At 40.4% G+C, this 17,512-nt stretch overlaps 1 pseudogene across 1 annotated transcript in view; it reads right to left on the bottom strand.

Annotated features, from left to right (window-relative positions):
* Positions 1–17,512, bottom strand: part of LOC309607998 (late cornified envelope protein 2A-like) — a 366,173-nt pseudogene that overhangs the window by 347,665 nt on the left and 996 nt on the right. The window contains exon 3 of the transcript XR_014249615.1: positions 7,325–7,394. The product of XR_014249615.1 is annotated as a late cornified envelope protein 2A-like (transcript). The remainder of the gene's footprint in view (positions 1–7,324; positions 7,395–17,512) is intronic.

The raw sequence follows: 17,512 nt of genomic DNA on the forward strand, positions 1-17,512 counted from the left end.
CACAGCTTTTCAATCCCTGAATCCTCACATAAAAACAGATAAGCAACTAGAAAGCAAAACTAAACCCTACGAACATTCACAGTAAAGCTTTAATGATAAAGTATCCCCATGAACCTCCAAATGAAAGCAAGCAGGGACAAATCAACAGTCACAAAACCTGCACTGTATCAGCATGTGTGAGAAGAAGGAAGAAATGAGGCAGTGTATGATGGACCTGAGAACAGAACTCCAAAATAGCAACAGGTACAGAAGGCACAGGTGAAACTGGGAGAGTACAAAGGGTACCCAGTAAGGACTGAGGAGGCTGGGGCAGTTTGGCCCCTATGAACTCTCAGAACTCAACTCCCAGGGCTTCCTTCCAGAACAGGGCCCCCTGCTGGAGAGAAAATGCAGGGAGTAGAATCAAAATTGAGCAGGACAAGGACAAGAGACAGGCAAGGTCCTGATCAAAGTCCAGTAAGAACAGATCCCACAAATCTCAGAAAGCAGGCTTCATATTTTTAACATTATACCAAAACACAGAGGGATCTTTGTGAAGTTATAAAAAGCTTTCCTGCCTCACTCTAAAAGTTCAGTAAGAATACATAAAAATCAAAAACAAAAAAGGATTTAGGTTGAATTCTCACAATGTTAAAAAAAAAAAAAGAGTAAGGAACAGAATAATATCCCTACAAACAATAGAGCATCCAGAAAGACATACCCACAAAACAGACCAAAACTGTAACCTATTATTTCAAAATGAGCTACAAGACATTAAGAATATGATATAAATCTTACGTGCAGCTCAATGGGTTTATACAAATGGATATACCCATGTAACCACTGCTCATTTCAAGAAGTGGAACATTACCAGCATCCTGTGGATTCCCTTGTGCCCCTCCTTATCAACAATGGTGTTACCTCCCCAGAGGTAAAACCGTCTTGAGTTCTATCATTTTAGTTTTGCCTGTTTTCAAAGGTTGTATAAATGAAACTAAATATACCCTTGTGTGCCTAGCTTTTTTCTCTCAATATTATGAGATTGACCAGGCTGTTGGGTCTATTCTTCATCATTGCAGTAAAGACACTGTATGCGTTTACCACAACTTTTCCGGTCTACTGCTGGTGGATATTTGGGTTGCTCCCACTTCAGTGCTATTATAAAAGAAGCTACTATGGACATTGTTTTCCTTGCCTCTTTCAGTCACTTCTGTTAGGTATATACCATAGGAGTAGAACTGCTGGGTCATAGGGAGTGTATATGTTCAGCCTTAGTAAATACAGCCAAACAGTTTTCCAAAGTGGTTTTGTCAATTTAAACTCTTACTAGCTGAGCATGAGGATTCCAGTTTCTCCACTTCCTTATCAAAATTTGGTATTGTCAGGAGTTTTTTAGCAGCTATTCTGATAGGTGTGTACTTATTAGTTTGCATTTCCCTAATGACTAAGAAAGCTGAGTACCCTTTTATTTGCTTACTAATCATTTGGATATCCTCTTTTTGATGTGCCTGGTCAAGTCTTATGTATATGTATGTGTGTTGTTAGACTTTTCCTTATTGGTGTGTAGGAGTTCTTTATACTTAAAAGTCCTTCATCAGATATGTGTTTTTGCAAATATCTTCTCCCATTCTGAGGCTTGCCTTTTCATGATTACTGGTATCTTTCAATTAATAAGAATTCTTAACTATAATGAAGTTCAATTTATCAATATATTTCCTTTATGGTTAGCTATTTTTGTATTTTGTTAAGAAATATTGCCTCTACAGTCATGAAGATCTTCCAGAAGTTTTACTGTTGTACCTTTCATGTTTATATATACAATCCATCTGGAATTGATTTTTGTGCATGCGATATAATAGGGTCAAGGCTCATTTTTTTTTCATCAGCCATCCAATGGATCCAGCATCATTTGTTAAAAAGACCCTATTTTCTCTGCCAAATTGCAATGACACCTTCATTGTAAATCAGGTGTCCACGTATGTCCACATATCTGCACTGTATTCTATTGCATGGGTCTTTCTGTCTATCTCATACATAATACATCCAAAACTGAATTCCTGATTTTCTTCCCTAAACCTGTTCCTTACTGTCTGCCCCGTCTCAACTGCGGACAATTCCATACTTCCAGTTGCTTAGGCCAAAATCCTTGGTATCATCCTGACTTGTTTCTTTCTCTCACATTCCACTTGTAATTCATCAGCAGATCCTGTTGCCTTTACCTTCAATTACATCTGGAATAACTACCTCTATCACTCCCCCCCGGTCCAAGCCAACGTCCTCCCTCATCTAGACTACTGCAATAACTTCCTAACTGATCTCCCTGATTAGTGGTAACTGATTGGATATAAGGCATGGGAAGGAAGGAGGAGTCAGATGCCATCCAGGTTTCTGGGCTTGGATGGTAGTAACTGCTTTCCAAAGTAGGATAGGAAAGAAATTGGCTTGGGGGTAGAGGGAAGAAAGTCACCCCTTCAGTCCCTTCTCTACCTAACAGCCAAAGTAACTGTTAAGTTAGCTTGTGTAAGTCAGATCATGTCCCTGCTCTACTCAAAACCCTCCAGTGGTGCCCCATCTCATTCAGAGTAAGAGCCAAAATCCTTACAATGACCAACAAAGCTCTACATAATTTGGCCTTCACTAGTTCTTTCCATACACTTCACTCACTTCGATGTAGACACAGTAGCCTCTTTGATATGCCTTGAAAAACCAGGCATACGCCCACCTTGGGCCTTTGCATTTTGTCATCTTCCCAAATACGAAAATGGCTAGCTCCCCCATTTTCATCAAGTCTTTGTTAAAAATGTCATCTTTTCAGGGAGGCCTTACCCTGACTGTCCTATTTAATTGTAACCCAATCCCCATTCTAGTACTCCTTATCAGCTTTTCCTGCTTTATCTTTTTCATTAGTTCTGATCACCTTCTAACTCTGAACTCAACAAAAGCAATGTTGAGAAAGACCAGGCCAGATTCTACAATGAGAACCATACAGCAGGACCTTCTAAGGAATGCATTATAACATCCATAAATGATTTTTTTTCAATAAATTTATTTACTTATTTATTTTTGGCTGAGTTGGTCTTTGTTGCTGTGTGCAGGCTTTCTCTAGTTGCGGCGAGCAGGGGCTACTCTTCATTGCGGTGCATGGGCTTCTCATTGCGGTGGCTTCTCTTGTTGTGGAGCACGGGCTCTAGGCATGTGGGCTTCAACAGTTGTGGCTCACAGGCTCTACAGCGCAGGCTCAGTAGTTGTGGTGCAGGGGCTTAGTTGCTCCGCGGCATGTGGGATCCTCCCGGACCAGGGCTCGAACCCACGTCCCCTGCATTAGCAGGCAGATTCTTAACCACTGCGCCACCAGGGAAGCCCCCATAAATGACTTTTTTAAAATATTTGTATATTTTGTTGACTGCTCTATCCCTAGCACTAAGAAGAGAACTTGATATACAGTAGATGTTCAATAAACACTTTATTGAATAAACTCAATGAATGAATGAATGAATCAAGCACATCTTAAAGACTGCCAACATTTAAAGGTTTAATGAAAGAGGATGAACTTTCAAAGGAGACAGAAGGAACAGCCAGAGATGGAAAAAGAACTAAGAGAGTCTAATACCCCAGACATAAAGGGAATTTCCTGAGTGATAGAGTCTTTTGTTATTCATAACAAGCCCTTTTCAACCATACCTGAATTTATACTAATGAAGTTACTCAGGGCAGAGCCCTAGATTATCTTCAGGATTGGAGAACCAACCATGTGATTAGAGGCTTGGAACTTTCAGTCCACCCCCTGACCTCTGGGGAGGGGAGAGGTATTGGGGACTGAATTCAATCACCAGTGACCGATGAGTTAATCAATTGTGCCTACATAATGAAACCTCAATAAAAACTCTGACAAGATTTGGGGGAGAGTCCAAGTTGGTGAACTTGATGTGCTGGGAGGGTAGTATGCTAGAGGGCATGGAAGCTCTGCACCAATGCCCCTCCACCCTCTCACCTCTACCCTAGAACTTGCATTTGGCTGTCCCTGAGTTATATATCCTTTATAATAAAATTGTTATGGAAACTATATGCTTTCTTGAGTTCTGTGAATTATTGAATTGGGGTGGGGGGTACAGGGAGAGGGACATGAGAATCCCTGAATTTATAGTCAGCCAGGCAGAAGTGGCGGTAACCTGGGCACCCCATTTGCAGCTGGCATCTGAAGTGGGAGCAGTCTTGTGAGATTGGGCCCTTAATCCAGGGTCTGTACTGACTCCAGATAGTTGGAGTCATAATTGAATTAAATTATAGAACACCCAGTTGGTATCGGAAAATTGGAGAATTGGTCATTGTTTGAAAAAACCAAACATTCAGTCAGGAAGGGACAGTCTGATTTGAACGCAAATTTTGTTCCACAATGTAGTTAAAGAATAATTAAGGTTGCCAGATCATGCCACATGAAAAGAAAAGAGGGCAGAGGACAGATGTCACAAAATTTAGTAAGAAAGTAAATGATTCCACAAAGAAGCAAATTTCCAGAGACATAGGAATTAAACTTGGATGAGTTGATGTTGAGGAAACCAAGAGAAAAGGAAGTTTAAAGGAAAGTAATCAATACTATTAAATGCTGTGAAGAGATTAAATAAGACAAGGCTTGACAAATATCTACTAAATTTAGTAGTTGTGGATGACAATTCAAACGGTACCTGGGGCCTGAACATAAAGAGCTGAAAAATGTGTTTGTTTTATTTTCTTGAGAACTTTGGCCGTGGTAGAAAGAGAAGGGATAGCAATGGGTTAGTAGTATAGGAGTGAGGGTTTCTACTATAATTATTGATTGTTGTTTTGGGTGAAAGAGGCTTGAACAGGTTTAAACAGAAATGGGCCAGAAGTGGAGAGTGCTTAATGGTAGATGCCAGGCCCACAACTGAAGAGTCTGGTCAAAAAGCAGGCTGACAAGTTTTTACTTTTATTTTTATAACTTCTGTGTTGTTAAATTTTCTCAGCATGTACAACTGATATTTTCTCTGTATTTAAAGAAAAAAAAAAAAAAAAGGAAGAAAAATCCTTATTTCAAAAAACAATCCTTTCTTCACCCCTGGCTGCTGCCCTCTCCCCTCCTCAGGGTAAGGTGTCTAAAGAACAGTCATTCTATTCCTGTTTGTATGAATTTGTCCACATGCCACTCATCCCTCTGCAACCTCCAGTCTGGCCTCCAGCCTCACTTCACATAAGCAGCATTTGCTAAGGTCGCTAATATGTTCTGTGTCATTAAATCAAAAGACATTTTCAGGTCTCTCTCTCAAATTCCTGACTTTTCTATTTGCACACTGGACATCTCCACAGGTATCTCTAAAACAGAGCTCACCTTTCTTCCCTCTGCCCCCAAACACTTCTTTTCCCACTTTGAAGAGTACCTTCCACCATCCCCCATCCAAGCTCAGAAACCGAGTGACACCCTGACTCCTCCTCTCTCCATGCCCCAGGTCTCATCCATTACCAAATCCCTTCACTCCAACCCACCCCCACGAGTCTCAAGTGTATTCCTGATTCCAATACAATTTTAATAGTCTCCATCATGATCTTTCTGAAATATCGATCAGATAATGTCCCTCAGAGGACATAACAGTCCTCCTTGGCTCCCGCTGCCCAGAGTAAACCCCCAGCATATCAGTATGGGTGGTAATGATCCTTCAGGATCTTGAAGGCCCCACCTGCTTCTCCAGCCTCCTCTCTCCCTACACCCTTGTCCTAACCATGCTCAAACCTCAGAAACTGTTGGTAGTTCCCTGAATTTGAGTGACCCCCATGCTGTCCTCTGGCATGGAGAATGACGCCTGGACACCCTGCACCTGCAATGTCCTGTCCTCTCCTACCTCATTTCTGGGCCAACTCCTATCTGCCCCTCAAGACTTAACTCAGACCTCACCTGCTCAGGGATTTAGTAACTCATGCAGGGACAGTGTTACTGTTAATCCACTGTAGCTTTCCTTTCCAAGACTCTTAAGGCATTTGGGTTAATGTCTAATCCTAAATGGTTTTATACAAAAGTAAAGGAAGTATGGCCTATAGTAATGCCACAACTACAGAAGTGGATTTGTTTTAGGTACATGTTCGTGCCTTAAAATTTGTATTGGGCATTTGTAAGTACTTATAAATGGTGCTTTTTATTACTCATGGCATACCAATTTTGTTAAATCAGAATTCTGTAAAGAATGCTTCTTATCCAGTACAACAGACCTCACTCATTACCAGAATCTTTATCTAACAGCTTGGATCAACCAATCCAGGTGTCTTTACATAACAAATCTTACGGCAGTCTTTAACTCTGAATTCAATGAAAGTAATGTTGAATAAGACTGATCCAGCACTCTGTAATGAGAATGATATAGTAGAACCTTCTTAGGAATGCATTATAGCATCCATGAAACCCTACATTTGATGATGGCACTGGACCATGTAATTTTCTCCAGGGGTTTTATCTGTAAAATAGGGATAATAATGGTTCTTTCACACAATTATCCAGATGATTAAGTAAAGAGAACTTTGAACTGGAGATAAAAAGTTGGGAGCATCAGCATATGGATGGTGTTTAAATTGAGAATTGATGAGGTAACCTAAAGAGAGAGGGTTCAGAGAGACAAATAAAAAGCCCCAGCCCTCTTTCCAAATGTTTCCCATGCATTTGTTCATTCAACAACTATTTTCTGAGTGCCCGTGATCAGTCAGTTACTGTACTAGACACTAGGGATGCGGGGGTGAGCCAAAGAGACACAGAGAAAGCTTATAGTCTCCTGAGGGAGGCAGAGAAATGTATATTTAACTGCAAACTATAATAAGTGCTTTAAAGGAAAAGTTTCAGCCATTATGAGAGAATTTAATGAGGACCTAATTCAGATTAAATAAAATATTGTATGTAAAGCACTTAGTATAGTGTCTGACATATAGTAAACCCTCTAGCCAAGGAAGGCCTCACTAAGAAAGTGACAATTATGCTGACAGCAAAGGATTAGTTGGAGTTGGCTACGTAGAGAATGGGGTGAAAGAGCACTGCCAGCTGAAGAACATACAAGAAGGCCCTGAGGCAGGAAAGAGCTTGGGATGTTCCCAGAGCTGAAAGGGGACCTGTATGGCTAGAGCACATGATAGTTGGGAAATGATAACACCTTCTACCTGGCCACCCAAGGTAGAAATCTCCCTTTCCCCCAAGTGACGAAAATCATTTTAAGAAACCACACAACAACTCTAGATACTACACCAAAATAGTAATGATGCAAATGAATTGTATCTGTCTGAAAATTAGCCTGCAGTCTGCTTTCCAACTTCCCCTTTCACAGTCACCCTTCTCCCACTATGTACCCTCACCTACCCAGCATCTCACTTTGGTGCATTGTCCCGGGGATAAGAAGTCAAGAATAAGTTCTTCCTGAGGAAGAGTCCTGTGATAACAAATCGAGAGAAATTCAGCAAGAAATATTAAATGAGGCAGCATCTTACTGTCACCCAGGCTACGTATAAATGCAAGGTTCCGAATTTAATTTAAAATTCAAAAGTGAAATGGTTATCAGAGCGATACATATTAACACCATTATTTGAATTGAAAAATTACAGACTTTATCTAATAGAAAGATTGATTTCACTGACTGATTTTCCAGTGAGGATTGATTTTGCCTATTAGTTCATATGGCAAACATTTTCCAAAACTTAAATGAGCTAAATATGCAGCCATAAGATTTTGACAAAAGTATATTTAAAGTACATATTCATTATACAATACACAAAAATTATAAACCTTATAACTATGTTTATGAGAAAAAATTTAAATATCAATTTTAAGATGTATGAGAACACATAATTTTTCAAAATTATTTTCAGGTTATTCTAGCAAAAAACAAAAATGTGAAGACCACTGGCTTACAGGGTTAACTCAAGAGTGTCTGCTAACTGAATGGGGTATAGGAATGTGAAACAAGGAGAGGTCAAGGGTGATCCCTAGATTTATAACCAGGAAATATAAATTTGAGATTAACTCACAATTCATGTATGTTCACATAGAGAATTGACAACAGTGCAAATAACTCCTGATGAGGGTAGCTGACTTTGTCTTGTGTATTTGCAATAATTTGCAATTATTGCCTTGTGAATTTATATTTGTATTAACAAATCCATTTTAGCATATGTGATTGCATTGATGTATCTGCTCTTTGAATTCTACTTTAAAATAGTTGTACATCTCATTGGTTCCCTCATTACATAATAAGTATAATAATTTTTAAAATTCATGTATGTTCATGGTTCATTAAGGTACCTCTTAAATTTTTTCCATTATACTTCATTAAATTTTTTTTTTTTGGCCGAGCCCTGTGGCTTGCGGGATCTTAGTTCCCCGACCAGGGATTGAACCTTGGGCCCCTGGCAGTGAGAGTGCTGAGTCCTAACCACTGGATCACCACTGGTTCCCTAATAAAATTATTAAATTTTAGAAGAGATGGTATATTACGGTGTAAGGATGGAAAACTTTTCCCTTCTTCCTTTCTGGCTGGTCTAATAATTAAATTGACATAAAGCAGATTAACAGAAGAAAAACAAATTTCATGCATATCGGAGCCCCAAAGATACTCAGGCAATTGAGGTTTATATGCCACCCTCAGCTAAGAAGAAGGGGTAAGGGTCTGGGGCTTCAAATGGGAGGAAGGCAATTCACAGGAGGATGAGAAGAGCAAATGTTTGGTGAGCAAATGTTTGATAAACAAATGTTTGCCATACCACATAGCTAAGTCTCTCTGATAAAAAGTTATCTTTGGTATTAGCTCTTTTCCTGCTGTCAATCTAAATTCTTTTAGGCGGTTGAGGGGAAGGTAAACAGCTCTTCCAGAGTCTGTTGGGCCTTGTTTGTCATCAACTTAAAATCCACATGCCAAAGTGGTATATTTTGGGGTCACATATTCTGTTCCCCCTCAATGGTAATATCGGAAATTTTGGAGATTTGTGAAGGTCTTGAAACTTAACTCTCAAGAATATCTAAGGTCCACTATAGCTTATATGTTCATGTTCATTCTGACTTCTGTTTTATAAAGAGGTCTAAGTTTGCAGTTTTTAAAAAAGTAATGTAAAAGTTTACTGGGGTGGGGGGGGTAAGTTTACCAGGAAATAAGGCACCCAGTCTAAGGTTAAAAATTAAAGGACCGACTTGTAGTCCAAGATGCAGTAACAAGGACTGGATTTACCCTCTCACCTTAAAGAACACTGACCCCACCCCACTCCCCACAAAAAACACCACCACCACACAAAATATATGAAACAACAATTTTCAAGATACTGGACATCAGCCAATGAAGGACAGTGATCCCTGAGAGACTGGAAACAAATGAGAGAGCCCTACGATTAACTTAAGAGGGTTTCCAGGCTGCCACACAGAGGAGGGGAACTCAGGTGAACCTGTTGGACTCCCTGAGTTGAGGAAGTGCAGCTGAGAGTATGGGGAACCCAAGGTGGCTAGTGTTTGTGGGACAGAGTGCTAGAGAGGACAGACCTGTACAGAGAAAGAACTCTGGAGATCTGCAGAGGGTATTCAGAGTATTCATTGGTGCCTTTGTGCGAGGAAACTATCCCACAGATGCTGAGGAGAGAACTATTGAAAGAATGAGAGTAAACAGGAAGAGAGCCTGTTCCCAACAGCTTAGACTGGAAAACATCATGTTTCATAGGCCATTGGATAGAGTATCAAAAAGGTCTTTCTTCAGTAGTGGGAAACCATTAACCCCTGACTAATGGTTCTCAGCCAGGGGTAATTTTGCTTCCCCCGCCTCCAACCAGGGGACAATGTCTGTAACATCTGGAGACATTTCTGATTTGTCAGGACTAGAAGCAAGGTGCTACTAGCATCCAGAGGGGAGGCCAAGGATGCTACTAAACATCTTGCAGTGGACAGGACAACAAAGTATTATCTGGTCCAAAACGTCAACAGTGCTGAGGTTGAGAAACCTTGTCACAGGCTCAGCGCTGCTCTGGTCCTTCCTAACAAATCTTAAAAGCAAGACTCAAAAGGATCATACTGTTTCCAAGTAAGTTAACTGCATCCCAGAGCAAAGCTCAAGATTTACAGGAATACAAAACTATCTGGCACCTGACAGGGTAAAATTCACGATGTCTGGCATTCAGTTCTTCCTCATCTAAATAAAGATCACCGGGCTTGCAGAGGTGCAGGAAAATACAACCCATATTGAGGAGAAAAATCAGCCAGTCGAAACCAATCCAGAACTGACACAGACATTAGAAGTGGCATAAAATGACATTACAACAGTTATTATACCTGTATTCTATAAGTTCAATAAGTTAAGTAGAGATATGGCAGATATAAAAAAAGACCCAAATCAAACTTTTAGAGATAAAAGTTACAATGTCTTAGATGAAAAATACACTGGATGGGATTTAGCAGCAGATTACATATTTCAGAAAAAAAGATTTGTTAACTTGAAGGTATAGCAATATGAACTATCCAAAATGAAACACAGAAAAGAGAATCTTTTTAATGAAACTTAAAAAGAAAGAAAAGGGCAACAGTGAGCTGTGAGACAATGTTATGTGGCCTAATATACAAGTATTTGGAGTCCCTAAAAGAAAGGGGAGAGAGGAGAGAACTGAAAATAAAGTTGAAGAAATAACAGCCAAAAATTTCCCAAATTTGTTGAAAACTATTAATCCACAGATCCAAGAATCTCAATGAGCCCCAAACACAAGAAATATGAAAAAAAAAAAAAATCAAGGCACATCATAACCAATTGTTTAAAAAAAAAAACAGTGATAAAGAGAAAATCTTAGAAGCATCCAGAGAAAAAAGACATCTCATGTATAGACAAAAATAAAGATGACATCAGATCTCTCATCAGAAATAATGCAAGCGAGGGCTTCCCTGGTGGCCCAGTGGTTAAGAATCCGCCTGCTAATGCAGGGGACATGGGTTCGAGCCCTGGTCCGGGAAGATCCCACATGCCACGGAGCAACTAAGCCCATAAGCCACAACTACTGAGCCTGTGCTCTAGAGCCTGCGAGCCACAACTCAGTAGCCTGAGCGCCACAACTACTGAAGCCTGCGTGCCTAGAGCCCGTGCTCTGCAACAAGAGAAACCACCCAATGAGGAGCCCACGCACCACAACGAAGAGTAGCCCCCGCTCGTCACAACTAGAGAAAGCCTGCGCACAGCAACAAAGACCCAACACAGCCAAAAATAAAAATAATAAATAAATTAATTAATTTTTTAAAAAAGAAAGAATGCAAGCGAGAATATAGTAGAGCAGTATCTTTAAAATACTGAAAGAAAAAAAACTGTCAACATAGAATTCTATACTCAACAAAAATCTTTCAAAAGTAACAGCAAAATAAAGATATATTCAAACACATGAAAGCTGAAAGAACTCATTACCACACTACCCACTAGAAGAATCCCACACCACACACAGAGACACACAGTACAAGAAATAAAGGAAGTTCTCAAGCAGAAGAAAATGATACCAGATGGAAATCTGGATCTCCACAAATGAATGAAGAGCACCAGAAATTAAAACTACATGGTTAAATGAATAAGATTTTTTTCTTATTATTTAAAATTCTTTAAAAGACAAATGACTGCCTAAACAAAAATAATAGCAATGTACTATGAGGGTTTTAACATTTACAAATGTAAAATGCACGACAAAAAGAGCATAAAGGCCAGAAGAGAAGAAATTACAATGTTGCAAGGTTCTTACAGTAGAAATAGTCCTGCATCTATCAAAGAAACTGAATGCATGGTTAAAAGCCTTCTCACAAAGTAAACTCCAGGCCCAGGTGGCTTTACTAGTGAATTATATCAAACATTTATGAAAAAAATGCCGATTCTACACAAACTCTTCCAGAAAATTGAAGAGGATAATACTTCCCAACTCACTCTATAAGGCCAGCATTACTTTAATATCACAACCAGAAAAAGATATTACAAGAAAAGAAAAGTACAGACCAATATCCCTCATGTGGTTTATCTGGGGAAAGCAAGGTTAGTTTTACATTCAAAGTCAATCAGAGTAATTCACAATATTAAACAAATTTAAAAAGGAAAACGACATGATCATCTTAATAGATGCAGAAAAAGCATTTGATTAAATCCAACGTCCACTCCTAATAAAAACTCTCAGCAAATGAGGAATAGGAAGGATTTCTCCATGTGTTAATGAGCATCTATCAATACAACAAATGTACAGCTAACATCATACTTAATGGTGAAAGACTGAATACTTTCCCCCTGAGATCAGCAACAAGGCAAGCATATCTGCTTTCATCACTACTATTCAACACTGTACTTGAGGTTCTAGCCAGTGCAATAGGCAAAAAAAAAAGCTGTCCAGAGAGTAAAGGAAGAAGTAAAACTCAGATAACATGATCATCTACGTAGAAAATCTAAGGAATCTATTAAAAAGTTACAGATAAAATGTTTGTCTATGTAGAAAATCTAAGAAATCTAATCAAAAGTTACTAGAACTATCCACATGCCTAGAGCCCATGCTCTGCAACAAGAGAAGCCACCGCAATGAGAAGCCCGCGCTGCAACGAAGACTAGCCCCCGCTCGCCACAACTAGAGAAAGCCTGCACGCAGCAACGAAGACCCAGCGCAGCCAAAATTAAAATAAATTCGTATAAAAAAAATTTAAAAAAACAAAAGTTACTAGAACTTGTAAATGAGTTTAGCAAGTTTACAGATATAAGATCAATATATTAAAAAGTAATTGTATTTCCATATATGAGCAATAAACAATCAGGGATTGAAATTTTAAACGTTATTTACAATAGCATCAATACATATGAAATACCTAAAGATAAATATTACAAAAGATGTACAAGACCTGTATTACAAATTATAGCTGACGGAAATCACAGAAGATTTAAATAAATGGAGATATACAACCTGTTCATGAAAAGTTTTGTTGATGAGTATAACTTGCTCATGAGAAGACTCAATATGCTAAGATGTCAATTCAAAACCCCAGCAGGTTTTTTTGTTTTTTTTTTTTTAGAAAGTAAATCATCACCTTTTTTGACCAGGATTCTTTATTTATTTATTTATTTATGGCTGTGTTGGGTCTTCGCCAGCACGTTTTTTGTAGGTATTGACAAACTTATTTTAAAATTCATATGGAGGGCTTCCCTGGTGGTGCAGTGGTTAGGAATCTGCCTGCCAATGCAGGGGACACGGGTTTGATCCCTGGTCCAGGAGGATCCCACATTGCGCAAAGCAACTAAGCCCGTGTGCCACAACTGTTGAGCCTGTGCTCTAGAGGCCGTGAGCCACAACAACTGAAGCCAGCGAGCCACACCTACTGAAGCCCACGCACCTGGAGCCCGTGCTCCGCAACAAGAGAAGCCACCACAGTGAGAAGCCTGCACGCAGCAACAAAGACCCAATGCAGCCAAAAATAAATAAATAAATTTATTTTTTTAAAAATTCATATGGAACTGCAAAATATCTAGAATAGCCAAAACAACTTTGAAAAAGAAGAACAAAGTTGAAAATAATTTCAAGACTAGTCACAAAGCTACAAGAATCAAGACAGTATGGTACTGGTGGGACTTCCCTGGTGGCGCAGTGGTTAAGAATCCACCTGCCAATGCAGGGGGCACAGGTTTGAGCCCTGGTCCGGGATGATCCCACATGCCATGGAGCAACTAAGCCCACGCGCCACAACTACTGAGCCTGTACTCTAGAGCCCGCGAGTCACAACTACTGAGCCCACATGCTGCAACTACTGAAGCCAGCATGCCTAGAGCCTGTGCTCTGCAAAAAGAAAAGCCACCACAATGAGAAGCCCGCGCACCACAACGAAGAGTAGCCCCTGCTTGACGCAACTAAAGAAAGCCCGTGTGCAGGAACGAAGACCTAATGCAGCCAGAAATAAATAAATTAATTGATTAATTATTTTAAAAAATGTACAAACAAGAAATGCTGGAGAGGGTGTGGAGAAAAGGGAACCCTCTTGCACTGTTGGTGGGAATGTAAATTGATACAGCCACTATGGAGAACAGTATGGAGGTTCCTAAAAAACTAAAAATAAAACTACCATACGACCCAGCAATCCCGCTACTGGGCACATACCCTGAGAAAACCATAACTCAAAAAGAGTCATGTACCCAAATGTTCACTGCAGCACTATTTACAATAGCCAGGACATGGAAGCAACCTAAATGTCCACTGACAGATGAATGGATAAAGAAGATGTGGCACATATATACAATGGAATATTACTCAGCCATAAAAAGAAACGAAATTGAGTTATTTGTAGTGAGGTGGATGGACCTAGAGTCTGTCATACAGAGTGCAGTAAGTCAGAAAGAGAAAAACAAATACCGTATGCTAACACATATATACGGAAGCTAAAAAATATATATATGGTTCAGAAGAACCTAGGAGCAGGACAGGAATAAAGACGCAGACGTAGAGAATGGACTTGAGGACATGGGGAGGGGGAAAGGTAAGCTGGGACGAAGTGAGAGAGTGGCATGGACATACCTACACTACCAAATGTAAAATAGCTAGCTAGTGGGAAGCAGTCACATAGCACAGGGAGATCAGCTCCGTGCTTTGTGACCACCTAGAGGGGTGGGATAGGGAGGGTGGGAAGGAAACGCAAGAGGGAGGGGATATGGGGATATATGTATATTTATAGCTGATTCACTTTGTTATAAAGCAGAAACTAACACAACATTGTAAAGCAACAATACTACAATAAAGATGTTAAAAAAGAGTATATACTATATGATTCTATTTAAAACGTGAGAAATTGCAAACTATAAGTGACAGAAAGCAGACCAGGGACTTCTCTGGTGGCGCAGAGGTTAAGAATCTGCCTGCCAATGCAGGCAACACGGGTTTGAGCCCTGGTCTGGGAAGATCCCACATGCCTTGAAGCAGCTAAGCCCGTGCGCCACAACTACTGAGCCTGCGCTCTAGAGCCTGCAAGCCACAACTACGGAGCCCGCGTGCCACAACTGTTGAAGTCTGCCCGCCTAGAGCCCGCGGTCTGCAACAAGAGAAGCTATCGCAATGAGAAGCCTGCGCACCACAACGAAGAGTAGCCCCCGCTCGCGGCAACTAGAGAAAGCCCGCGCACAGCAATGAAGACCCAACACAGCCAAAAATAAATAAAATAAATAAATTTATTTTAAAAATAAGAAAGCAAGCAGACCGGTGTTTGCCTTGAGGGTGGGAGGAAGAGTTTACAAAGGGCATGAGGAAACTTGTGGGTGACAGGCTCATTATCTTGATTGTAGTGATGTTTTCATAGGTGTCTACATGTAGCAAAATTTACCAACTTGTACACTTTAAATACATGCAGCTTATTATATGCCCCCATTAAACCTCTATAAAGCTGTTTACAGTATTAAAGGAGAATGGTGAAAACACAAGTTTCACACAGTTGGCTTATTTCATTAAAGCATAGTTTTATCAAAAACAAGGATGAAAATTTATTCTGTGCGTAAGCCACACAAACATCCAAGAAAAACTTCCATTTCCAAGACTACCAATCCTATTCCTAGACCGTCATCCACCCCATCTCCCTCCAAACTCGGCCAGACATTTCATATGTGTTGTCGACATGAATACCTCAGATAAATACCTGGTGAGGAAGCCAGGTCAGAGTGTGGGTGACTGATCCAAATGCATTACCACTACCCGACAAATTTGAAAGTTATACTGAGTGTAACTGACCTAGAAGAGCTGTTGGTACATTTACAATCTTAGCAGGGCTGGAGTCTATTTATGGGTTTTGATGGACTCTAGCTACATTGTAATTTGTACATATATACAATTTTAAGTTATCTGTATAACCTATCTTCTTATTCACTAACAGAAGTCATCTTGATTTATGGGTTTGTTTTATAATGTGCCTCTATCTGCATGCACCACATGGAAAGACAATAAACACAAAAAATATTTCCGGCTCTTGCTGCTAAACAAGTATTGAAGCAATGTGTGTGAGTTATTAAAAGAAGTACTACAATTAACAAGACAATTTGGCACCGTCCACGCCCTCAGGAAACTGGAATACTATATTGAAAAGGAGACAACTTCTCTTAGAGATAGAGGGTACCCGTGTTGGGGGAAGGCGGGCCATGAGATAGTCTCCTAAAATTACAGAATATCGGGGGCTTCCCTGGTGGCGCGGTGGTTGAGAATCTGCCTGCTAATGCAGGGGACACAGGTTCGAGCCCTGGTCTGGGAGGATCCCACGTGCCGTGGAGCAGCTGGGCCTGTGAACCACAACTGCTGAGCCTGCGCATCTGGAGCCTGTGCTCCGCAACAAGAGAGGCCGCAATGGTGAAAGGCCCGCGCACCGCGATGAAGAGTGGCCCCCACTTGCCGCAGCTAGAGAAAGCCCTCGCACAGAAACGAAGACCCAACATAGCAATCAATCAATCAATCAATAAATAAATCTTTAAAAAAAAAAAAATTACAGAATATCAACAGCCACCCCTTATGCCGAATCATCTTCAGTTTGAGTCGCTCTTACACGCCTTAACTCTCAAATTCCCTCTGTCTCAGAATGCTATACCCTTACTCCCAGTTAATATGGTGGGTTTAAAATACACCAGGCATTCTTTCCTACTGACAAACTGATGGAGAAGTTCATGTAATCAAGGAAAATATCTGATACTAATTGCTCACAAAAAAAAAAAAGTAGAAGGGGACTCTCTGAACTTAGACCCAAGCCCAAAGCCAAGTTTATTTATCTCTGATAAATCTCTCCTTATAATAGTCCCTCCAGTCCCACCTTTACTATGTGAGTAGTTACATAGCTGTGTTGGTGGGAAAATATTGTGTAATGATGTGCTGGGGGTAAGCAATTCTAGTAACCCGTTATTCTAGTAACCATTAAGAGTCTTAAAACTTCACCTCGGGATGGACCAAGACTGTGGTATATTGGTAAATATTTAATAAGGTAAGAAAGGAAGGCCCTCATTTGCAGTATCTAAGTGAATACTCCCAGTCAGCCAATTTTAAGCTACCACTGTGATGTGACTAAATGCCATGTTGGGAAGATGTGTGCCTAGTATTCCCCCCATACAAATGAGATAGAGATAAATAACCTCAAGAGCACATACAGTAGTAAAATGCACTAAAAATAATTAGGTAGTTACAGTTTTTAGTATCTAATACTGTCACTGGCCAAGCCCATTAACAATTCCCGGGAAATAAAAATAGAATCTGGGTAATAAGACAAAGTTTAACCTTTTTCTTTTTCTTTGTGCTTAGTCTAGTTTCACTTGCTCACAGGGTGCTGCATGCAGAGATCTTACACCAGGCCCTTCAGACCAGAGTTCCTAGTGTGAAAAGGCTGGGCCTGGCACCTCAGCTCTGGGCCCCTGTCCAGAAGTGCTGCACAGGCCCCTGCAATGCAAGATGGCAGGGGCAGGCCCAGTGCAGATGTACTGCACCCACACCTCCCACACACTGCTTTCTGAAGCCTTGAGCAGCAAACGTGGTGGTGGTGGTGGGGGGTGCCTGCGTGGACCCGGCCCCTCCCTGC

The sequence above is a fragment of the Balaenoptera borealis genome, assembly GCF_965194805.1.
Source record: "Balaenoptera borealis genome assembly, chromosome: 1".
Taxonomy (NCBI): domain Eukaryota; kingdom Metazoa; phylum Chordata; class Mammalia; order Artiodactyla; family Balaenopteridae; genus Balaenoptera; species Balaenoptera borealis.